Here is a 25,163-nt window from a genome sequence, read left to right as displayed (position 1 = left end):
GGCTGATCCACAGGCCTTTCTGAATCATTGTTGTTTTCAGTAAGAACTCATGTTTAAAAACAAAAAAAGTTTGAAGTCAGGTTGAGGTTATCCTCACGTGCTTTGCTGGACTCAAGGTCAAGACACGTAGCATCATCTAGCACTGAGAATATTGCAGGTCTCCATGAGCCAACATACAGCAGCTTGATGAAATGGAAAAAAAAAAAAAAAAGACTCAAAAAGGATGATTTACTTGACATATGACAGCACTTGTTCCCCTCTTCCCTGGTGAGCCTCAGTGGTTTCTCTGCCTGGGTATCCCAAATCTGTGTCTTTTTTTATGTGATGGACATCAGGAGCTCAAAACCTCTTTCAGATTGCTCTTTCAGTGTAGCCAGCCTCGGAGCTGTGCTCCTCAGGGATTCCACCTGCTATTTGCCTCCTTCTATTTTCCACCCATCACCTGCGTGTTGGCAGCATCTCTCAGCACCTGGACTGCCCTCGCTCATCGGTGGCGAAGGGGCCAGTTGTACCCTTCATCCCATCCCTCCAAGATGCTGTCTCAGACTTCCTAGCTGGCAGATTTGCATTACAGCATGACATAATTGTGTTTGCGATGTAACACCATGTCTGCCAGGACAAACTTGCAATGTTTGGCTCGGGACCAGCTAGGCTTGAATTTTATTTATGACAAATAACTATTGGCTCAACAATCCTGTGAGGATTCCTTTTTGTCTCCTCCTTGTGCTGCGGCGATTGGGTAATGATTGGAGAGTTTCTAACATAAAAGCACACTCCGTGGTAGTAAAAACTTTAAACAAACTTATGTTTACAGTCATCCTGTGTCATAAAGTTTTTTTAAATTCAATTTGCCTTTTAGGATTTTGCCCAGAGTGATGTTTAAAGTTCTCCCACCACTCAAGTCAGAAAACAAATAGAATTTACCCTGTGCTGCATGCAGAGGAGCAGGCAGGTGGAGAACAAGTATATGGGGAAAATCCTTGACTGCTCAGAGAAGCAACCTCCGCCTGGTGTGCAGGCACTGCCCTATAGCCACCCTGTGCAGCTCGGCTGGCCAAGCTGGGAGGTCACTTTTAGCACAGAAATAGCTCAGGATTCCTTTATGCTTTATTTCTTTGTGCCTTGAAGTTTGCCTTTCATTACCTGCTCACAGGCAAGGTGGTATAGACACATGGCTTTGATCCATGGGGACCATTTCTCGTGACTCATCCTGTGCTGTGCTCTCAGAATTGCCCTGGATTTAGGGTTTTCCCTCCAAATCCGTTGCTGGGTTCATTTTTTTGCTTCTGATTTGCCAAGAAAATGACAACATCGCTTTCCTGAGTCCCTTGCATGTCTCAGAAAGTCCGTAATGGAAGAGGGGACGTTGATGTACTGGTGGGGATAACCAGAAAAACAGATTGTTTCATGGATCACAGTTATAAATATAATTTAAGATCAAAGCTAATAAATAAAGGGATTTCAGCATGTCTTCTGTAATGACATCACCTAGTGACAAACAAGCAAAACCAACTGCATTTATCTAACAGCTTTGAAAGTGTGACTTGTCAGAGATGGAGGGAAATCTCCTGTCAGCAGAGATAGTGAGAAGGATGGCAGAGAGAATACAGCCAGGAAATGATGAGGGAATGAAGAGGAAGTGTAGCAGAGAGAAAAAGAACCCAAAGCAAACTAAGGAGATTACGGGGGAAAAAAAAAAAAAAAAAAAGCAAACAAAAACAAACAAAACAAAGGCAAGGAGGAAATAGGAGACAGAACTGTGGCTATATACAAAATGTAGGATGCAGGGTACTCATCCCTCCAGGGTGTGTATTGGTGTATGTAGGAGGAGTGGTAGAGTTTTTAATTTCCTAATACATACTGCAAGTTGCCTGTGCTAGGAAAATTGAAATGATTTAAAAGAAAAAAAAAAAAAAAAGAGAAGAAAAAGCTGAATCATTAGTGACAAAAAGAAGACACGGACTAAAATTATGGGAAACTACTGTTTATTAAAGGAAGGTAGTCTGAGGGACTAAATAAATCCTTTAGCCCCAGATCCAAAGGCTGAGATGTTGTCAGCAGCTCAGCTACATGAGTACCTGTAGCAGATTGATCAGGATTTGTTATTCAGACTTAAGACTGCTCTGCTTTTGAGGGTCTCTGGGAAAAAGCGGAAGGATGTGGAGATCTCTTTCACTGTAGGCATGCTCACTTATGTCGCAGCCTTTCTGAAAATCCTTCCTGAAGTAAAGCCACCCCTGCCCAACACAAATCCCAAACTGCATCCATCGGCCATCTAGACCTTGGGATCGATGATGGTGATGATGGGTTCCCATCATCAGGCTGGGAGCTGGAGCTCATAAAAGAACAGCTTCACTGAGGGTTTGTAAATCAAGGGATCCCCTTGCCTGGGCATTTTCCTGACTCAGCGATGCCACTTGGGGTGTCAGATCCATCCCCAGGGTGTCGCTGGTGGGTGCTGTCCCAGGGTAGCTCGCGTGCCTCAAATGACACAAACCACACCAGGGCTTGATGAATAACAGAACATCAAGGCAGACAGACACTGGCTGGCTTTTCCACTGTAGCTCTCCCCCGCTATTATTTATATACCGTTTCACTTGCTTACATGTAACTTAAAACCAGCCCAATGCCAGCAGCCCAATCCAATGGCAGGCCAATTAGCCTGGAGTAGCCCTTACTTCCTTTCTTTCTCTCCTTCTCCCTCTCTTTCCCTTTGCTTTTGCGCGCAGGAATAAGGCTGGCTACTGTTAGGCATTCCTGGTCGCAACCGAGAAAAGCCCGTGTGCCAGTTCAGTGGCTGAATATGGGTCCTGTTTATTTTTTCAGTGTGGCAATTTTGAAGGGGTTGGAATAGTTGTTAAAATTAGCGTAAAGAATTCAAACCACAGAAAGGTCCTTTCACCTTATTCTTCAAAAAGCCAGTTGTTTTCCAGAGTACTTGCCCCTTCCAACCTGCCTGAAAGCCTCAGTTTCCATCTGGGAAAAACAATCACAGCCCTCAGACCCCAGGGTGGTGCTTGGGCAGGTTTTGGTGGGATTGGACTAATTTCCGTGTGCCCGAATGGCACCTGCCAGGGCAGGGACCATTGAAATCCTCGGAAAGGCTGAGCAAATCCAGCCAAGCTGAAAATCAATTGGAGGGAAAGGCATGCCCTTGTGCTGCTCAGAGAGGATGCCAAGCAGATAACAAATCTCCACCATCAACAGAAGTAAACATCCCCTTCAGGACTGATGGCTTTTGATATCCTGGGGTCTGTGCAGCATCAGGGTGGAGGGAGGTGAAGCTTTCTGACAGCTCCACATGACGGTTGGCCACATCTACCCATGGGTGGAAAGAAATAGGGATTCCCTAACAATTTGCCAGCAGTAAAATGGGATTCTTCACATCTACTCCGAGTCCTAGAGCCTTTCTCTCCTACTGGGAAAGCATTGCTCTGTACCAGTCCCAGCCCATTCTGTGGGCAGACGGTTTCATTTTGAGTCAGGCTGTTTGCTTTGTTTTGGAAAATGAATGGCAGATAAGCAGTCTGAAAACGCAAAGGTTTGGTTCAGTTACTCCGAAGTTGCTTATTTAAATTCTGGCCAAGGTCTCTTGAGTCAGCAAAACTCAGCGGGAGCGCTCATAAAAATAGGGTCTCTTTTGAAAATTCACATGCTTCCTGTTTGTGCAAACACTGTGAGAACTGTCTTTCCCATGGCATGTCTGTGCTGGAACCAGGAAATAGACGGGAATTTGGAAACAAGAAATAATTGCTAAAAAAAAAAAAAAAAAAAAAAAAGAGAGAGATAGATAATCACATTTCTTTTTCCCTTTCAAGCTGAAAGAAAGTTTTATTTAGATTCTCATCCTGTTAGTCAACTGCCCTTAACCAGATTGGATGGCTCCGACCCAACTTGTTGCAAATCAATTCTGGAAATTGCATTAATGTGTTAGAGCATCACCACCCTCACAAGGTATATGGGTAGCTCGTCTTCCACACAGCCAGCTTCTGGCTGTGTATCTGTACACAGACTTCTAGCAAAGGCGGCGGAAGTCGTCGACTTGTGTCGGCCCTCATCATTTTTCAATGCATTTAAATCAAAATTTCTTTAGGTTTTTAACAGCCTGGCAAAACCACGGGAAAAACTAGAATGATCTGTAAAGTTGAAAGCAAGAGGGCTGGCTTTAAATTCAGAGGGGAGGTTCTGATGTAAAATCCAAAGTTACTCCACTTACCCAGTCAAGTTCCTCCAGATCTACTCGAGCATAATTGACATCATCTGGCTATTTTGCCATCGCCATGAATATCTAGACAATTAATTATCAAGTCTGAACAAACATAGAAACCTCAGAGCACTTATATTGTTAGGACGGATGAATATTTATGAGTATTTTTATTGTGTTTTCTTTTTTTTTTTTTTTTTTTTTCATTTCCACCATGGCCACATTCAGATTTATGCTTGTTGGACTCCCCACTAAGGTCTGAGAATATGTATTTTGATCAACTTAAATTTATAAGATGAAAAGCATTTATGTTTTGGCAAGATGACCTTGGGTAAATTATTAGCTGCTGTTGATGTTTAGACCATAGATAAAGAAAATATGTCCAGTTTAAAGTCCCAAGGCCTCTGAACACGTCATTGTTTTGTTTTGTTTTGTTTTGTTTTGTTTTTTCTGAACATTAATTCTTCCTAGACCTTTTCTAGAAATTATGTCATCGAGTGACTGCACAGACTGTTTCTTTTTCAAATTCTGTGAGGGAATCCCCCACAAGGGGCATCGCTAAACAGTAGGAATACACAAATTGTGACTTTCCTGACATTAATAAGTTCAGAGCTGTGATTTTATGAGAGCCATGGGGACTGTGAAGGTGTTGCATGCTCGGTCAATTGGCAGAGAGAGAAAGCCCCTTGGCAGAGAGGGGCTCGGCACCATTCAGGTGAGCTGGATGATGCTCAGCCCTTTCCTGCCCCCAGGTTGTCAATGCCTTAGTTTTAAGGTCCAGGGTGAGAAAGAGCTTGGACACTATAGGATAATTCTACATAAAACACAGCGTTTCCTACAAGCACATTCCATACACATAGAAAGAAAATAAAACACCCTAAATAATTTCTAGGGAAAACTTTAGGAACCAGAATAAAGCCTAATTTAGATTTTTTTTTTTTTTTTGAAGTTTAGAAAGCAACAGGTTTTGTGACGTAAAAAATATTTACTCTCACATCAAGAATTTTTTTTCGCTGAAGTGTGATTGTCCTTCAGCACAGAGGGAAAAGCACCACGAGTGCTGCTGTGGCTTCAGTGGGGCCATAAATTTTCACAGTGACAGCGTTACCTGTGGCTCCCGCTTCACCCTAAACCCTGCTCAGTACAACAGTCTCCTGCCTTCACTTGTGGGACAATTCATTTATCTCCCCAATGGCCTTGCAGGGTCCAGAGCATCGAAGGTTCCTCCCTCTGGGAACCCAGAAGGGATGAGATGGTGATGGATGCCCACCACGTCAGAGCTATTTAAGTGTCTGGTGATGCGCAGGGGCTCTTAGAAACAAATTGACTGATACTGATGGAAGCTGGCACAGAGCCACTTCTGCTGCTTTCTGAGCCTCCCTAGACACCCTCTGCTTATTTTAGAGGCCAGATCTTGTTGTTTTAGTCCTCAGATCCATCTTCCTTCTGGGTTGAGAAGTGGTCAGGTTTATTTGGCAGACCTCTTTCTGGGACATCCCAATCCAACCTGACCCTAGGGGACTGGGTTGCCCCTATATCCATTCCTATTTGTACCTGGGGCACCTGCATGGGACCGGTAGATCCAGCACAGAAATTATTGGCAACTGGTGCTCTTCTGGAGCAACAGCTGGTGGCCAGATGTTGTGTCCCACAGTGCTTAAAATGCTCCGGGGACAACTTAATCCAATGGCACATCCATTTCTAGGACTTTCCTCCATCTTTCATGCGAGCTCTGCCCTTATTTGCCTTTCTTGTCTCCCTGTAGCCTGGCCTGACCTGGCCTAGGCAGACCATCCACACAGCAGCGAGCTGGATTTGGCTCATATATTCCGACAACAGCCACAAAGCTTCTGCCTCTTCAAGAGCAAATTCAGCCTCGGTGAGTTGCAACCACTGAATTCATCCGTGCGTGAGGGTTCGTGGGGCTGTTCCCTCGCTTATCCAACATGAACAAAATATTTTTGAGCTCTGTAATCCCCCTGGCACTGACATTTGTCCCACTGCTTCCAGCAAAATTCCCCGTTTTCAGCTTGATTTAAAGCCCACTACAGCCTGTGGAAAATCTTCCATGTAGGAACCGTCTTGGATTAGAAATCTCTAAAATGGGAATGAACATTTCAAGCCTGTCAGCTGCATAAGGATTCAATTCTGTTCCCATTTGAAACCCATTGGGAGCTGGATTAGATGGATGTAATCACAGAGCACTGAGTCCCTAAGCAGTCAGTTGTTTCACAGCAGTGCTTTAGTAAAGACTAGCAGTCAAAACAGTAAAGCTCACACTGGATAAATAAACAGATACGTTGCATATGAAGTGATTTTTTTCTTCTCTACCCACGGCTTGTGGTGCTACAAATTTTGGAAAGCTATGGAGATCCAAATCCAAAGGGGACCATGACAACAGAACTGAGGGAGGTTGGGAGAACTTGACCTTTGAGGGAGGTCTGAGCCTTGGATGGTCCACTTCAGGGCAGTAGTATTTAACTTGTCTGCCCAGAGGATCTGCGGCCTTTTGGTGAACGTGACTGCACAAAAATCCTCATTTTTCTCACCTACTTTGCAAGGAAATCTTCGGTACAGTCCAGATGTCCTCAAGACTTTGGATTGCAGGTTTAAGGAAAGCAGAGAACTTAGATGTGGAGCTGCTTGTTGCAAAGAATGCCGAGTAAGAAGGAATAAACACAAATATCTGTTTGGTAATAGGACATATTTTTCTCCTGTAACGATAGTTTAGTGCTGAGAGCCTCCTCTGCCGTATTTCTGCTATGAACTTGACTGCACAGCTGGTCTACCAACCCCTTATCTTGGCTTCCAGCGACTGGAGTCCAAAGGCTGGGGAAGAAGAAAGCATATATCATTGACCACGAGTACGGTAATCTCTGCACTCAGAGACATAAGGGGATAAACATTACTGAAACCTTTTCTCTATTTCAGCTTTCTAAATAAGACTCTCCAACCCAGCCACTGTCGTGTAAAATTTCCAAGATGCAGTGATAGCTACCCTTTCCGCAAAGAGAGAGAGTGAGAGAGAAACTCCGTGTTTTCACTTTTAATCGCCTACACGAACTATCTGGCTGCTATTGGAGCACATTTCATCGCATAAACTTGTGGATGAGGGACAGACATTTTTACTCTACAACCCACCCCCAGAAATAGTCGGAGGGAATGAGCGTACAGTAGTTAGCCATGCTGGTTTGATAAAAGTCGCTAATAACACCCTGGATGCATGGGTGGGTTTTGCCTTCCCAAACCGCACCACATACCAGCTTTGCTGACACATGTTCCAAATAAAATTGGCCTCATTTTACTGCTGGAAGGACGTCGTTAGGAGAGGTGGGATACAACGATCTCCAGCCCAAAGCTCTGCTGTAATGCCACCGAGCAAAGCCCTCGTTAGGACAAGAAGTTATTTTCTCCAGTCTCTACATGCTGTTCAGTTAAGGGATATCCCAAGTTTTGTGCTTAGAATATAATCTTCTCTCCCTAAACCCAAAGCTTTTTAGTTGATTGTTTTGCCCTCATTCTTCAATACCCCAAGAACTCTTCTAGATTCCCAAAGGAGAAGCATCTTCCCTGCCCTTGCCACCACCTCCTGTTCCAAACCACTAAAGCAGGTTCAGCCACTGTCTGGCAGGGGCAAGGCTTCATGCTTGTGCCCACGGCATCTCCAGGGGCATAGTGCAAGGGGTTAGTGAGGTCATCAGCCAAAATGACTCTATAAAGCCTTTTTATTTAGAAATGCAAACGTTTCTTATAAGTGCTCTCCCAAACCAGCAGGTCATCTGCTATATCGCCTAAATCAATGGTATAAATTATAAAATTGTGTGGATTACAGAGTGAGAGTAACCTTAATCTTACACAATCAACCAACAGCATGGACTGGATGCCTGCAATTAATTTTGATCTACTTCAGGCTAAGATCCTGTAGCTTTGCTGCTCCAAATTATTTTCTAATTCTTCCCTGCTCATCTACCTCCTCTCTCAAGGCATCATCCAGGACCCACAGAAGGCAAGGGGAGTTTTTCTTCTTAAATGGAATCTTAAGTAGACAGTGCTTCGGGTTTTATTTTAAAAGGACTAGAAAAACAAGAATTATAAACCAGCATTTCAGCAACACAAGACCCAAGTAACTATCTGGTGACTCAAAATGTCAAATTCCAAGCATAACAACAACACCAAAAAAAGCCAGTCCCCGCGGTCACTGCAATAGCTCGAAGTGTGGAGATATTACAAATGCACTTAAGATTCTTTATATGTGCTGCCATCAGGTGTTTGGTTCTCTGTGTCAGAAACAAGCTCCAAGGTTTTTTCCTTGTGAGTAAGGAAGGCTGAGGAGCCAACACTCATCGTATAACCAGATCGCAGAGCTCTGATCATAATTTTCCCCTTCCAGTAATCTCATGGCTGCCGCAACTCCACAAAAGGGTGACACAGAGACCCGACATTTTTATCTGCCAGTCCATGAAAACCGTTTATGGGGGAAAACCCCCGTGAATATTACACAGAGCATAAAAGCACCAGTGAGTTAACTTCCTTGCTGCAGTTCAAGGAAAGTCTACAGGAGGGAAACCTCACAGCGATTAGCTCTGCTGTACTCTGAAAGCAGGAGGAACAGAAAATGCTGCTGAATAACTGTTATTTCCTAGGTGTTGACAGAAGTAAGCGTCTTTCCCTTCTTTGTCTTTTCCTAAATACTGTGGGAGCAATCCTTGAACTTTTTACTCAAAAGGTGAAATTCCCACTGGAAGGCTGTGAGGCTTGAAAGGTTCAACCCTCTGTTTTTACAAGGGAACAAATGGCAGTAGTTAAAAAAGAAAGCAGAAAAAAAAGAGGCAAAAGGGAAAAAAAGAAACCTTTTCAGCCTATACTTTCTTTAAAGACAGTTATATGGGATTTGCTTTTCTTCTTATCTTTCCCTTCCCACTTTTCAAAGCTGGGGTTAAGTTCAGAGGGAGGAATTTGGGACTTCAGGGCGTAGGTGACCACCGCCGACCCAGACCCGGGGGGTCTATGTGAGCTGTCGTGTCTGCCCAGCTGGTTAGCGTTACCGGTGACCGCCGTGGTGAGGAACAGGGCTCACAAAGTCGTTATTCTCTTACGTGATTGCCGTGAACTTTACAAAGTGTGGGGTGTACCCCAAAATACCGATGTGGGGAGCAAGAGACGAGCTGACTGCAAGGTCAGCAGTTTCAGGCTCTCCCCAGGAACTCGCTGAGAGAAGGAACGAGTTATCAATAAATTCGTGTATCCAGAGGAGCCGCATGCAAAACCTCAGCACACTTTCAGCTGGCCACAGTGGAACATTCATTCTTAAAAGGAACTTAAGGAGGCAAAGCTTCATTTCCTGAGATTTAAGGAACTTTATTAAATTTTTTTTCCCCCCTTTACTGCATTAAGAGTTGGCAGAGGTTTTTGAGCAGGAGAAGCAGCCGTAGTGTGAAAGGGCTTTTTAGACCCGAATCCAAACAATCATTAACCTAATAAAGGAAAAACCAAGGGGAGGACATTTCCAAGCCATTACAGTCTCACTGTTATCTAAGATGTACAAATAAAATAACTTTACCTATTACACAGTCACAGAGAGAGCTATCTCAGAAACCCCATCGACAACGCAAGGAAACGGTCAATGGCCCCAGGAAGTGGCTTGGAACAGCTTCTGGTCACCAAACCACTGTTCAAAACTCTGATTGCCAAATGGTATTGAAATGAATGTGCGGTCAATAGAAATGCCATTTGGATAAGGAGTAACATTTAGCAAGAAAAAAAAAAAAACCAACACCCTTAAGGAGCTGAGTTTTAATGGTGCCGTGATTCTCTGTTCATCCCAGCAAGGAATGGTGGTGGTTTTTTTGTTTTGTTTTGTTTTGTTTTGTTTTTTGTGTTCAGCTTAAATGTGTGAGAGGACAGAGGTTCTTTGAGGTCAAGCCCATAGCAGGATGGACAAATATATCACGGACCTTCTTGGCCACTGTGTGCAACCATGTGGGTACCTGGGAGACCATCAAGTGTAGAAAAAAACCATGATTCTTTTCAGCTGCAGTGGAGCATGTTCAGAATGGACACGTGTATATCAGTCATCAGGAACACCACCTGCCCCAGCACAGGCCATGATGGGAGGATATTGCTGAAATACAGCTCTTATTGTAAGCAATGGGTTTGTTAGAATGTGAAGATGTAATTAGGATTCATCCACGCCAGCTCTGCAATGCCCTTTCCCTTCAGGTTGTTGTCAGTGTGGAAGAATCTCTTCTTCCGAGAATTATTTAGGCAACGCTCCCACCCTTTCATTACAGGGCTGCTGACACTGGGTGCAACCTGCAAAACACGGGAAACTTGTGCTTTGTTTTATGTTCTGCTTTTCACCCCATTATCTGTTTTTAAGGATATTTTCCTTATAGATTAATGTTGATAAGTAAAAAACATACCCTGGTCATTGAAAGACAGTTTGAAAGGCTTAACTTTAAGCTTGCTTTTTCTCAGATTAATATTTCATTATCTGTAAGGACAGCCTGTGCTTATCCCCAGGAGGAATGGGATGCGTCAGGGCCACGGTGTTTTAGGCAGAGGGAAACTGTAGTTTCCACTCACAGCAGCCTCCTCCTTCCCGCAGCAGAGCGGCCTTTATTCTCAACCAATTTTGGATTTTCCTCACTGTGATTTCAAACACAGCTCAAGGACCATCCACCTGCAGAAATGGAGCTTTTCTGCTGCTTGCTTACGCTGTCAACAGGCAGTTTGGCACCAGTTTCTTAAAAAAATAAAAAAGTTGGTTTGAAAGTTTACAGCTACTTTTGCTTGCCCAAGCTTAGATATGTATCACTGCAATTAATAGTGCTGCAAGACCCCTCCGGCTGTATCTGCACCCCTGAATCACACTCCATGCACTTTCATCCACAGCTTTAGCCGGAGGAAGGGAGTGAGCATATGTGTATCATTAGTCGTTTCCCCCCTTATGAAAGTAATAAGGTTTTTTAGCATTGTGAAATGCTTTTCTCTAAGGCTGGTACATAAAGCTTTGATTATCCCTCAGTGCATTTCACTCCATCAAATATGAAAACCATAGATTTCCTAGGCTTTAACGTGCAGGCCATTCAGAACACTTAACAAAACATTTTCTGTAATGAAAAAACATGCAGGCTAATAGTCAGAGGAGGGGGCTGGAATCAGGTCCTTGGGATTTTGTTTCCATTTCTGCCACTGACTTAGCTTTGGGTGAGTTATTTAGCTTTTTCATGTCATCTTGCTGAATCATAAAATGGATCTTACGAATGTCAGGAGAATTTATGTTTGTTGAGTTTTCCCAGCAAACAGCACTATAAAACGCAGTTTGCTCATTGCTTTATTGTACCTTGCACGGCAAATGTTGCTGTTTATGGCTGTCCCGTTCTCCTTCTCTGCGCCTGCTGCTATAAATGTTACACATCTCCAAAAGGATAAAATAGATCCTAGCAAGTCCTGAATATACAGCTGCCAGAAGGAGGTCATGCTGGGATCCTCAGTGGTGCAAAAGCTCTTCTAGAAGCCTGAAAACACAGCTGCCATCAGCAAGACGACCAGTTGCAGTGAGAGACCTGTGCAAAATACCGCAGACTTTAGGCTCTACCCGTTTTTTCCAGGCCAGCAGCTCATCCCTTACCTAGCCTAAAGGCTGGGGGAAGGCAAAAAGTGTTTTTTTCTGACTCCCACCTTCAGCAGAATGATAACTCAGGAGCCCCTTGGACTGCACTTAGTCCGCAATGAGTTTGGCAGCAATTCATTGCTTGTGCATTCAGAAATAGCAAGTGAACTGTTAACTGGCCAGTCTAAATGAATATCCCGCTGGTCACATGCCCAAAAGTCACAGGAGAACTGCTATAATGTGTAGAAATATTTCACTCAAATTGCAGTTCTTGGTAAAGAGTGTCCTAGGGCAACAGCAGAAGTAAATACTGTATTTTAGACCTGTGAAGTTCTGGGATGGCTCGTTGACAGTGTCTTGCATCTTATTAGCTTTATAATCTTCCTGGTTTTTGCCACGGAAAATGATCTTTCATTTTAGCAAATATTGATTTTTTAAGTTTTATTATGTAAACTTTAAAAAAAATGCCTGTTTGGATTCTAAATTTTGATTATTATTCTTAGAAAGTCATCAAGAAAAGGAAAGAGTTCTTGTCTGGGGGTTAAGCAAAGTGGTGGAAATCCACTCCAGCTGAAAGCTGGCGAGAGATCTCAGTCTGCAAGCAAAGTTGGTCATTTTCCCCTTTGGAGATTAAGAAAAAAAACCAAAAAAACATTTGGCTGTGTTTATCGTAAAGGAATGCAGAAAAAAAGGGACAAGGAGAGAGAGACAGAAGTAGTAAAAGAAATGCTTGGATGATTTATGGGAACCTTGCAACTTCAAAACCAGCACTGTGTTGTGACCTGTTGTCATGAAAAGAAAGAAACAACAACAAATAAATCAGTTACTGATTCATGAGGTTTATCACAGCACTACTGTGCAGCAGCTCTTCATAACTTTGAATTGCAGTCAGAAATCCCCCATTGCATGTGCACGCTTCCCAGTACGATGGAGTTCCATTAAAAGCAATATTGGGATACAGTCCCAACGGACTTTTACTACCTCTGTAATTTGGGTTAGAAATATCTGTTGAAATCAATAGAGCCGCCTTGTATTTTGGTCTATCCCATGACATAGTTACTTAAAATTACTGCATATGATTCACAGACTTTGCTATCCCATGGGTTTATATGGTGCCAAAGGAGCTTTATCAGGCTTGTCTCCTAATAATAGGCACAAGATTTTTATTTTTGTTTTATTTATGCTACTGTATAGAAAGAGGAATGGATTTCTACCAATCTACATGCAGGCAACTAAGAACTGAGCATTTAAAGAGATTTCCCAGTGCTGAGCAATCAGAAGTGCATGGCTTGTCCGCAGACAGGAACGTGGATGTTGTCTGACTGCAGCTTGCGTTGCCTTACCGGTCATTGCCAGGCCTGATGGTGTGAGTTGGGATCCTTAGACACCCCCTCTGAAACTTCATCCTTCAAGCTGACAGAGCAGCTGACGGCACCAGAGCAGGGACCCCAGGGCAATCATTACTGCTGCCAGAAGTTCCTACAAGGGATTGCAAAAATCATTATTCCTTTCCCCTTTCCACTTTCCTTTTTCCTTTTTCCTTTTTCCGTTTTCCTTGTTCCTTGTTCCTTTTCTCCCTTTTTCCCCTTTTCCTTTCCTTTCCTTTCCTTTCCTTTCCTTTCCTTTCCTTTCCTTTCCTTTCCTTTCCTTTCCTTTCCTTTCCTTTCCTTTCCTTTCCTTTCCTTTCCTTTCCTTTCCTTTCCTTTCCTTTCCTTTCCTTTCCTTTCCTTTCCTTTCCTTTCCTTTCCTTTCCTTTCCTTTCCTTTCCTTTCCTTTCCTTTCCTTTCCTTCCCTTCCCTTCCCTTCCCTTCCCTTCCCTTCCCTTCCCTTCCCTTCCCTTCCCTTCCCTTCCCTTCCCTTCCCTTCCCTTCCCTTCCCTTCCCTTCCCTTCCCTTCCCTTCCCTTCCCTTCCCTTCCCTTGCCCTTCCTTGCCTTGCCTTGCCTTGCCTTGCCTTGCCTTGCCTTGCCTTGCCTTGCCTTGCCTTGCCTTGCCTTGCCTTGCCCTCCCTTCCCTTCCCTTCCCTTCCCTTCCCTTCCCTTCCCTTCCCTTCCCTTCCCTTCCCTTCCCTTCCCTTCCCTTCCCTTCCCTTTCCTCATGGATCACTGGAGCTACAATCTAACATATTTTTACATATAACTAACTAACGGCGCTGAATTCTTGTTCCTCCCACTACTCCCAAATTTGGCTCAGATCAACTGTTAAGCAGCGCTGGGTAAATCTGACCAAAGTGATACATGACTGTTGATTTGACGTTTGAGATAAATATGCTTACAGCTTTGCTTTTGTTTTCGGCTATCGTTCCTTAAAAGGAGTTTATTGGCAGTGAAGCCTGTGGGAGCTGCACATTTCCAGCAGCCATGGGATTTCCATGGAGGAAGAATTTTGCGTTCACAGTTGAGAGTGTTTGCATCAGGAATGTTTTTTTCCCTCAATGATTGCACTCCATTAGAATACGTGACAGCCCCGGGGGACCTCAGTGTCCAGTCAAAACAGCTCAAATGGCACATTTCAGCGGGTGGACACCCAAAACAGCATTTGCAGCAAACTGGAAAAGTTGCTTTTAGCTGTTAAAAGAGTCATTTTCCTGCTCAGCAGAAGGAGGTGGAAAGATTCTTCCATGTTTTGGGGGTCAGAGAGACAGAAAGACCAGAGCTGATGCGGGGAAACGGTACCAATAAGAGAAATTTAAGTGCTTTCTCTTTATGCACGAGCCTCCATGGGAAATCTGCACCAACATCTCTGTAGAGAAGGCTGGCTGGTCTCACGTGGGAGCTATGGGGGGCTCTCTGACCTTGACATTGTTTTGGTTTTCTTGTATCTGTTGGGACTGTTGTGTCTGTCTGAGTCAATTTGCTTTAATTTGTTTAATAGATGATTTAAGAAGTTTGAGCCTGGGGTTTCTGGGTGTTTTGTGCAGTATCATGGCAAGATCCACCTACAACCCACTGTTTGTAATGTCCCTATTTTATTCTGTAATTCCTACGTTAGAAAGCAAAACCCTCATTTGTGCCCTCTTCCAGCCTTGCTAGTGGCATTTGTGAAGCTATAAATAGGCACATTTAGGAAAGAGAAATAGGGACACACCTTTAAAGTCCATTGACATATTTTGGACCGTGAGAGCTTTCAAAGAAGGACAGAATGGAAAAATAAGAGATATTTTGCTTTAAAAAAATAGAAACGATCCTTCCTAAATAGGGACAGTTGGCATCTGTACCTCCTTCTTTGCTACGAAAGCCCATCCCAGTCTTTGCTTTCAGACCCATTTCATATTAAAAATAGCACATGGAAAATTTTTCTCCCAGACTTTCTTGCCAGCTGACTGCTCAGTTGACTGGGCTGTTGCTTTCAAGTGACTAATTTAGAGCAAGGCTCAACTAGAGAGCGCTAAGTGATGGCGTCATTGGTTTCCTTGTCACATCCAGGTAAAACAACACGATAACCCAAGGGGGAAGAGCTGTGACAAGCTCAGCCTGAGCCTATGGGTGAGCAACTGGCTGTGTTCAACAGTGTACAGAAAAAAAAAATAAAAATAAAGAGCCAAGCAGATAAAAGTAGCGAGTGATGTTTAATTATATTCAGGCACGGGCTGAAATGAAAAGCAAACAGTCAACATGTCCATGCCTAGTGGTGCCTGAAAACTGAACTTTGGATCAGAGTCTTGCAGAAATTCAGCCTGGGTCAACCCAAAATCCTGAGATGCGAATGTCTCTGAAGCCTTGAGCTGCTGAACCTCAGATGTGCTGTATGGCTAATTGGCATGATTTAATTAGAGAGTCTTGCAACATATGGTACCTGCCTTAAAGCCGCATCTCTTGGAGGTGATGAGAGCCCCAGCTTTTATCCGATTTAATTTTTCAAGTCAATGCCTGTCTTTTATGTTTGCAGAACAAACTGTGATGCCGTGACACCAGGTGATGAAGGAAAACAACCCGAAAGTTGGGGTTTCCCTTAAAATCTCAGTTTGCCTCTTTTTTTTTTTTTTTGAGGATTTAGGCAATAATTCAGCTGCGTTACCATTCTGCCTACAAGTTCATTGCAAGTGAGTGGTTAGAAACACCCTAAGAGGACAACCCTGTGGCTAATGTAAATAGGTGTAGCCCCTTGCATGCCTGAAGCTGAAATTTGGCGAAGGCAGAAAGGAGTGAATACTCATCTGTTTCTCTCCCGGTCCCCACACCCGTAACAGAGCTAGTTCATACGATCCACCCGGTGCAGACACCTCTCCTCCAGCTGTCAGTGAGGGGTGAGGAGCTGGGGTCCAGCCGGGCTCCTCTCCCAGCTCCAGGCAGCAGCTGCGTCCCCGCTCCCGCAGGGAAGCTCTTGGGAAAACAAGCCTGTTACTGCCTGCCCCGCAGCATCATCATTGGCAGCGGGATGGAAAAAAAGAGCCGTGGTATCAGCTGAAATGTCTGCAGGGCAACTGCCCACCAGTAAACCTTCCCCAGCGTTGACACGGCTGAAGCATTAAATATTATCCTGCTTTGAAACAACATTTTCTCGCTAGTGCCAAACCTGTGGGTGTATGTCAGGTACAGTTACACTGCTAATTGCCCTCTATTAATGAGAGAGCATCTCACAGCACTACGCTTATGCTGGCAGGGGTCAGGCTGCTGCTTTATTTTTTTGGGACGATGCTGCGGGATCCCCCCGTCTGAGCATCCCTGCTGGGGCCAGCAGCCAGCTCTGCCACTACGCCCTGGCAGCGCGGCCGCTGACGTGAGCTCCCACACTTCGCGTGACAGGTCGTGGTGATAATACACAACTGTTGACTCAGCTGCTCGCACCTCTTTTCCCAGCAAATTAATCGGCGTTTGGGTTTCTTTCTTGTCAAGAGGAGCGGGAGCTGTTGGAGCCGGGGGAATGCAGAGAGGGAAGAACTGCAGTGCTGTGTTTAACGCAAACTGGGGCCAGAAAAAGCACTGTGGGTGTTACCCAGCACAGCCCCTGCTGCATCTAAACCCTGGATTTTTGAAAATGCTCTTTCTTTTGCTCCTTTAGACTCATTTCACCACTCCTTTCATTTTGGTACACTCTCCTTCTTTGCAGCATCAGTCAGAGATTACTTCTAGGAAGCAGGGCATTTCTTTTTCTGCCCACTAAAGGCTTAACTATTGATACCTGGAGAGCTCCACATCAATCACATGTATCACTATTTTTGCCAAAACACAGGAGTAGCTGTGATACGTGATTTACACGAATGATCTGGGATCCCCCAAATCCCAGCATAGACAGATTTTCAAAGGTATTCCAGGCTGCAAATAGCCATGAAGGGGAATTACGGAAACCAGGTTGATTTTGAGAGAGTGATTTTAGTGGCGATTTTTTTGCCAGTGTGTTCTGGTGTATGAACAGCAGTTGTTTCCTTTCTGATCAACAGAGGACAGTATTCTTATATTCAGAGACTACAATACGTCTTCATCACACAGCAGCAGGCTACAGCACAAACGTAACACCATGCACTGAAAAGCTAAAGAGAAATTAAAGGATCTATCCTACACATCTCCTCTGGGTAAAATCCATCCCGTCACAATTTGGATGATGGAAGCTGGGTAAATGGGTGCCAAGTCTTGTAAAATCTGATTTACTCAACAAACCGTCACAAGATTTGGAACGACCATAAAATCTCATCATTTCTCCAGTTAATAAAACACTCATCAGAAGGGACTGTTAGAAACCAGCTAGAGATCTGGCAATGACCGTACTTTTAATAGGGCAACACACACCAGTGATTTCGATAAATAGCAAAATTCAAAGTAGCGTCCCAATTATTTACAATTCTCCATTAACCAAAAGCCATCTATGGCCCCGGGGACTTTATTTCAGTAAATAATGTGGTGTGGAGAAAACTTATTGAACTGAATTCCTGGAAGTTTTTAGAGATTTCCGAGCAGAATGGCCCTTTAGACAGGATCCCAGTGTCTCTGGTATTTATACACCCAGGAGGAAATTCCTGCCAATAGCAGATTTTTTGCCCCCACGCGCAGGGCTGTGTGGGGATGCTCCTGGGTCTGAGCCATCCGAGCCTCTGTGCTGCAGGTGGCCTTTCTGCAAGAGGGACAGAGGAGCACGGGGTTAGGGTGGGATGGGTCTCTGGGCAGAAAATGTGCAGACACTTTTCCAGGCCATAGGCTCAAATAACAGAAAAATGAGGAGTTAGGCTGAACCCAGGATGGGTGGGAGTAAATTCCTTTCCTCTAAGGCCCCGTAGGATTCCCTGTATCAAGTTTCGTAACTCCTGGATTTGAGCTGGAAGGGAGGAGCTCACAAAACCCACTCTCCTTATTTATTTGCAGTGTCTTTTGCCCCTACAAATTTCAGCTCTCCCAATCTATCTAGCTCACCAAACTCCTGCTGGGCTGGTTCAGCTGACAAGCATCAGACAAAATATCAGTCCTTGCCACCAGCAGTGGGAAACTCAGTAAGTTGAGTTGGGATTTGTACTTTTAAGCAAAGTTCAGCTGTACTCAGCATTTCTTCTCTTTTGAGGTACAAATACATTGAGTTACCTGCTAAGACCACGTCCATGACCATTGTTTGAGCTTCTGGACCTACTCCTGCACAGTGAAACCAAACTTCTGCTTTCTATCCGATCATGATAGCAAAAACTTTTCGATAAGATTCAGGACTCTGAGATGAATACCTGACCCAGTGGGGTGGCTCACTCATCACAGCTTAGCGAGTGGGGAAGTATCCTGTCCTCAGCTCAGCCCTGTGGGAACTCCTGGCAGGAGCAGCTTTGGGCAGCAGTTTCCAAGAAGGAATTAGATTCAGCTTATAAATTAGTTCCTAAACTAGGGGCCAGGGTCATTAAAAGAGGAATCTGCCCTGGGGAGGCCTGTCTGTGTTCAGATTCCTTGTACACTTCTACAAGTTGCTCACTCACATTTTAACCATGGGTTTGACACAAAATACACGGCCAGAGCCCAGTGGAATTAAAGCTTAATGGGTTTACCCAAATTTCCTCCCCGCTGAAGAGAAAGCAAAAAAAACCCCCAAAACAACCAACCCTCAAACATGTTCCTCCGGCAATGTTCCTAATGTGTTCTTCAGACTTTGCAGCCATTTATCTCACGGCATTGCAGCGCTCTCAATTCCCCAGGAAGGTCTCCCTGTTCATCGTCTTCCAGGGTTCACTTGCTCCTTGAAAAGTTCAGCGCGGGACCATCCCAGGCGCATTCCAGCATCCTGGCTCTGGATGAATACCTGCCCCACGTCTCCCACCGAGCTGCCGACCCTCCTTACTCTAAAGGGCTGATGATAAATGGTTCCTCGGAGCAGTGGCAATTTCATGGTTCGTTTGGCACAACCACTCTGCATTTTCACCCCCTAGATAATCAAGCTATTATGGGACAATGAGGAACAGATTGCATCTACCAAAGCATCCCCGAACAATGGGTCATATATCTCTGGCATCTCCCGCACTGGGGATGGAGGGAGGGGATATTTTGAAGAGGGAGAGGAGGACAGGTAATCCCAGGTATTTTAACATCATTTTGTCTGCCCCTTTATCTGCTGCTGAAGGAAATCACGTCCCTGAGTTCAGCCAGGGCTGGGCTGGAATGAGCTGGGATTTTAGCCCTAGTGTTTTCCATTTATTTTATCTCACCTCTCACATTCCAGGATCAGTTCCTCCTCTCATCCTCCTCCTTTATGATTTACAATAGCCGCAGGCTTTTGCAGCTGATAAAAGGCTCTACGACACCTGAGCACCCCACAGTCTTTGTCTTTCCCAAATGCTCCCTTTTCTCCCACCCCAACCCATAAGGATCTACCTCCATTGTGCAGCAGGGAAACTGAGGCATGCTTAGCTGTGCCTAACAGCTTCAAAACACACACCGTGACCACCCAGCCAGCCTCCTCATAGGCGGTTGAGTTGCAGCATGCACCATGTTTATGGGTGCACATAGAGAACCTACATTCTCCACGTGTCCATGAGCATAGAAAGCATCCACAGAGAAACAATGACAAGAAAATGCAGCTCTCGGACCGTCTAAATTAATCTCTTAAGCAGTAGTAGCTGTGGTAAGGGATGGAAAATAATTTTCATTCCATATCAGGATTTGGGCTCCTTTATTGCCCTTACCTTCTGCCTTTGCTTGCAAATCTCGCTCTGGTGAAATCTGCAATGCCCGTAACATGAATTTTCCACGAGAAATACAAAGCTTTTCTGAGGTGACCATGACACAGCAAGACTTAGAGGTTTTTTTAAGTGTAAAGATGATATCTTTAAGACAGCAACTACCAATGTGCAGATTTGTTTGTTAGAAGTAAGGTTTGGAAATCAGGTTACTTCTTCTCAAAAGAAGCATAAGTCTGTGTACATAGTGTACTAAAAATTATTCTAGAGCTTCCACAGTGGAACAATATATTACATCTTTCTAACTCCATCTGTTTTATGGCGTTGCTGCTCCTTTGCTCTTTATTTAAGCTTCTGACACTGAGATGATTTTGTGCTCTTTGACTTTTCCAGCCAACCCTACCATGTCCTAACGTTATCCATGGTAAATAAAATAATAGTCATAATTAAAAATAAACAGGGCAAAGAATGAGATACCAAGTCTGATGTGCCACCGAATCACTTGACAGAGGTAAAATATTGCTGCATCGCACGTAACGTTTAATCAGGCAAAGAATTTCATGCAGTTGTCTCCCTTTAACCTTCCCACCTCCTTCTTCTCCACACCCCCCCCCTCCCAAGAAACGCTCTTGAAGTGAAATATTTATGATTTTAATAAATTAAAGAACACGGCTAATTAGCTCCATCATCAACACCCACGAGGCGGTTAAAGTGACTGAGAATGCTGGAGTTTAATATTGCTCTGGCCAGGGAAGCAGCCAAGCGTTCGGTTCACAGGATGGTCCACACACGTTGTCCTTTGGGGTGTTCAGAGAGCAGCTCCTCCCTGAGACAGTGTGGGGAGACACAGACGCCACCCTCGTCTGTCTGGGCATTTGATCAAGCACTGTTGTATATGGATAAATGTTTAGCACCTAAATGAGCTTCACAGGGAGCAATCCTGCTTCTAAATGACTGGTCATCATCCCAGCCATGTATGAAGAACCATCCTGTCCTTCCACCAGCCACCAGTTCCATTCCCGGCTATGCAGCAATGGTTTTATCCACCCGAAATGCACCCCAGCCTTTAGAAACAATATTTTTACAGACTAAAGGAAATTATTCATATCTCCTAATTTGAGTGGTGGAACCTACTAAAATTCTTGCTACGTTTATGGTATTTTTTTCTCTATGCACCGTTCCACCAGACAAAACAGATCAAATGGCAAATTCCTCACACTCATCGTTGTTGAGCTGAAGTGACGGACGCTGTTAATTGAGGGTGTCAAAATAATTTACTGCAAGTAATTAAATAAAATGGCAGGTTCCAAAGCCTGCTGAATTTTGATCTAAAGTCCGTAATCGGTGCTATAATTTAAAGACACCTGACAGAAGCTTTAATTAGAGAACAAAAATGTAAGCAGCCAGTAAAGCTCTGATGGATGGTGGCAAGTGGGGGGAGATACCTACTGATGTCTCTTCTGCAAGATCTCAAACAGCTGGCTGATACTCTACACACACAGGCACTGGCTGCTCTGGCTTCAGGAGCAGAGCTCCTGCTCCGGGCAGTGTGAGACTATGTCCGGAGCTCTGAGCTGGGTCTTCCCGTCAAGAAAATTGTTTCAACTTTAGCTCATGGCCCTTGGTCTTCCCTTGGACTGCCAGTTGTCTGAAAAAGGGATATCACAGGCTGCTGATAGAGCACGAGAACATTTGCTGGTGAGCTGGTAGGAGGATGAATTTTGTCACAGCACAGCTGCAGTCGGTGTGGGTAATGATTTTTCAGAAGGCTGCAAGCATGGGGTTAGTGGCACATCACATTGGCCTGGTTGGCTTCGCATTTGAAAACAAGCGAATAGGTCAGACCCTTTTGGTTGTGCTCCCCAGGCATTTCTTGCTTCCTAAATGGTTCTCCTGGGCATGGTAAGTTGTGCAGGCTGAAAAACAGTTAGGTGTTCAGAGCTGGGACCTCCCAACATGAAAAGACACAACATATGGTTTATTCTTCATGGGAGTCCTGGCACCAGGGGGTCACCACCCATGTTGCTTTCTAATTCCCAGATACAGACCTACAGCCTCCCCCTTGGTGGAAAAGGAGAGGAGGGAGGAAAGAAAGGTCATGCTTTAACTTTCTGTAAGTTATCTAATATACCACTGAACTATGTCCTTACTAGGGGCTGTCAAGTCCAGTTATGTCAACGTGGATTTGCAATTGCTGGCCACCAGTCTGGGGATGCATCTTCAGGGAGATGAATTTGTTGCATTTGCATTTGCTGATGCCTCTTGGCTCATCCAGTGTGCACAGGTTGGATCTAGCCAGGTCTAAGTTAAATAACTGTTAAAATATCCCATGCCTGACCTGCAGAGTTATAACACCTACTCTCTTTCTGCTTTCAGCCTGTATCAGGATGAAAGCAAACCAGTAAGCACAAGGGCATGATACAGTCCAAATTCTGGAAAGGAGAAATAATATGATGCATTTGCAAAGAGAAGAGGAAAGGGAAGGGAAGGCAAGGCAAGGCAAGGCAAGGCAAGGCAAGGCAAGGCAAGGCAAGGCAAGGAAAGGAAAGGAAAGGCAAGGAAAGGAAAGGAAAGGAAAGGAAAGGAAAGGAAAGGAAAGGAAAGGAAAGGAAAGGAAAGGCAAGGCAAGGCAAGGCAAGGCAAGGCAAGGCAAGGCAAGGCAAGGCAAGGCAAGGCAAGGCAAGGCAAGGCAAGGCAAGGCAAGGCAAGGCAAGGCAAGGCAAGGCAAGGCAAGGCAAGGAAAGGCAAGGAAAGGCAAGGAAAGGCAAGGAAAGGCAAGGAAAGGAAAGGCAAGGAAAGGAAAGGCAAGGAAAGGAAAGGCAAGGAAAGGAAAGGAAAGGCAAGGAAAGGCAAGGCAAGGCAAGGCAAGGCAAGGCAAGGCAAGGCAAGGCAAGGCAAGGCAAGGCAAGGCAAGGCAAGGCAAGGCAAGGCAAGGCAAGGCAAGGCAAGGCAAGGCAAGGCAAGGCAAGGCAAGGCAAGGCAAGGCAAGGAAAGGAAAGGAAAGGAAAGGAAAGGAAAGGAAAGGAAAGGAAAGGAAAGGAAAGGAAAGGAAAGGAAAGGAAAGGAAAGGAAAGGAAAGGAAAGGAAAGGAAAGGAAAGGAAAGGAAAGGAGACAGGTTTTTCTGTACCTTGTATCAGGATCAACACTTGTCTAAAGACAATGCTACCAAAGGTGTTTGAAGTTCAATGTACAAAATCATGAAGTGCCCTGAACATCAAGCAAGGCAGTCCAAAGACAAAACTGGGCCACCTTTTGGCAGGATGAATAATCCTGTGCTGACTTGACTAAACTGCTCCCATAACCTGAACGAAGTGGTTTAAGGCTCACCGGAGTACCTCTGTGTTTCACAGCAATATGAACACACTATCAAAGACAGAGTTACTGCACGGATCAGGTCATTATTAGTTTAGCTCGTATGGGGCCCTGTAATTTCTGTTCCTGGCTGTCACATTCAAAGGAAGGATGATCTCTTTGATGAAGGCAATATCTGAAGAAGAGAGGAGCCTGCAAGCCAGGTGATACACTCACATGCAATTTCAGCTCTTCCTTAGTTGTATCAGCTGGGAAAGGGGTGGACAGAGAGATCCTGGCAGCCCTGGCCCGTGCATTTTTACATACGTCAGTGGAATAAAAATATTGTTTCAGCAGTTATATTGATGCTATTAAAACAGAGTTCAAGGAACAGTGCCAATCTTCTGTTACCAAAACTATAATGCACTAACCCATCCAGCTCGAAGGATAACAGGGGGCCACTCAAAGAGGGAGCATGTGCCAGAACTGGAAATGCAACAAGTCTCTGATTGCTGGTGAGATTGAGAGAGGCTGTTTCCCTACAAACCTCTGCTATTGCTCTCAAGAGAAAATATTTCAACAGAGAATGGAGATGCAGTGTAACAATCACGATTCATTAGTATTATATCTGCGAATTTATTTCCTTTAATACGTCCTGTGCACAGGGGAAGCTCATGGGTCCTAATTCACTTTGAAAGAGGAGGACAAAGGAGGCAAAACCACACTTTTCCATGGCTTCAGTCTGATTCAGCTCAAGATAAGATTAATGGGAATTGATGGACACTCTTGTGTTCATTTTTAGGACCCAGCAGAAATTATAGATGATGAGAGTAAGAAGTGTTTCTACTCTCTCCAGGCCCTCACAAATATAGTGGTGACTGTTTTGGTGGAGTGCAGCAAGTGCAGTGTGATAACGGAAAATGATTTAAAAAGATGAGGAAAAAACATTCTTGTTGAAGCTTATTTCAACCTAATGATGTTTAATGAATTGGCAAAGCCCTGCTTAGGAAAAAAAAAAAAGGCAAACTTTCTGTATCTGTATCTTAATGATTAATAATTCTCCATGATTAGGATGCCAGAGTAAACATAATTAACACTTTTTCTTTTAAACCAATTGACTTTAGTTTTCCGTGGCCAATAAAGTTTGAAGAATTTTCTTTGGATCCAGTTACACGATGTTTGCCTGGGAGGGATGACAGTCCATCGTATATCCACAGAGCGGACAAAGTAAATGGCCTAGAAAGCTCCAAAATGTGTTTTTCACATCCGTAAAGAGGGAGATTTTTAATGATGATGTAACAATGTCAAGCATCATAAACAGTCCTTGGAGAAACATACCTTAAGCTACTCAGACTTGCATGGAAATGGAGGCAGGGAGCTGTGTGTTGTGTGTTGACTTGAAGTATTACTGTCTGTCTAACTTACAATGGCAGCACTGGAGACCAAAAAAAAAAAAAAAAAAAAAAAAAAAGAGAAAGACAAATCAATTCTGACACTGTTTTAAAAATAAGGCCTCAACTGGTTTCAAATTTTTAACATCATCTGACATTTTGGAGACTTTTGCTAATTCTCCAAAGCCTTAAAAGCACTTTTCCTCTCACAGGCCTATTCCGATTTCCATTTAGATGACACTTCTATTATTTAAGGGTCCTACTAAAAATGTCAAAAATGTTAATCAAGCCATGACTCATGCCAAAGAGCTCAACTGATTTGTATTATATTTGCAGACTGAGAATTAACCAACCATTCAACTCAATGCAAAAAGAATGTTTCATATTTAGCAGTAACGTTTAATGCTTGAAAACACAAATCTTGATGGTTTTGTTGGGAACTTGTGTAAGGTTCAGGGTTTAATTTTCCTCTCCTCCCATAGCTTTCTCCTGTCAGAGATGGCTATGTGGGTTCTCCCAAATCCAGGTCAGGCATGACACAGGGACTTATTTAAATATGCATGGTTTGGAGCAATCCTGGTGA

The sequence above is a fragment of the Athene noctua genome, chromosome 9, assembly GCF_965140245.1.
Source record: "Athene noctua chromosome 9, bAthNoc1.hap1.1, whole genome shotgun sequence".
NCBI lineage: Eukaryota > Metazoa > Chordata > Aves > Strigiformes > Strigidae > Athene > Athene noctua.
Note: the sequence above shows the minus strand (reverse complement) of the source record.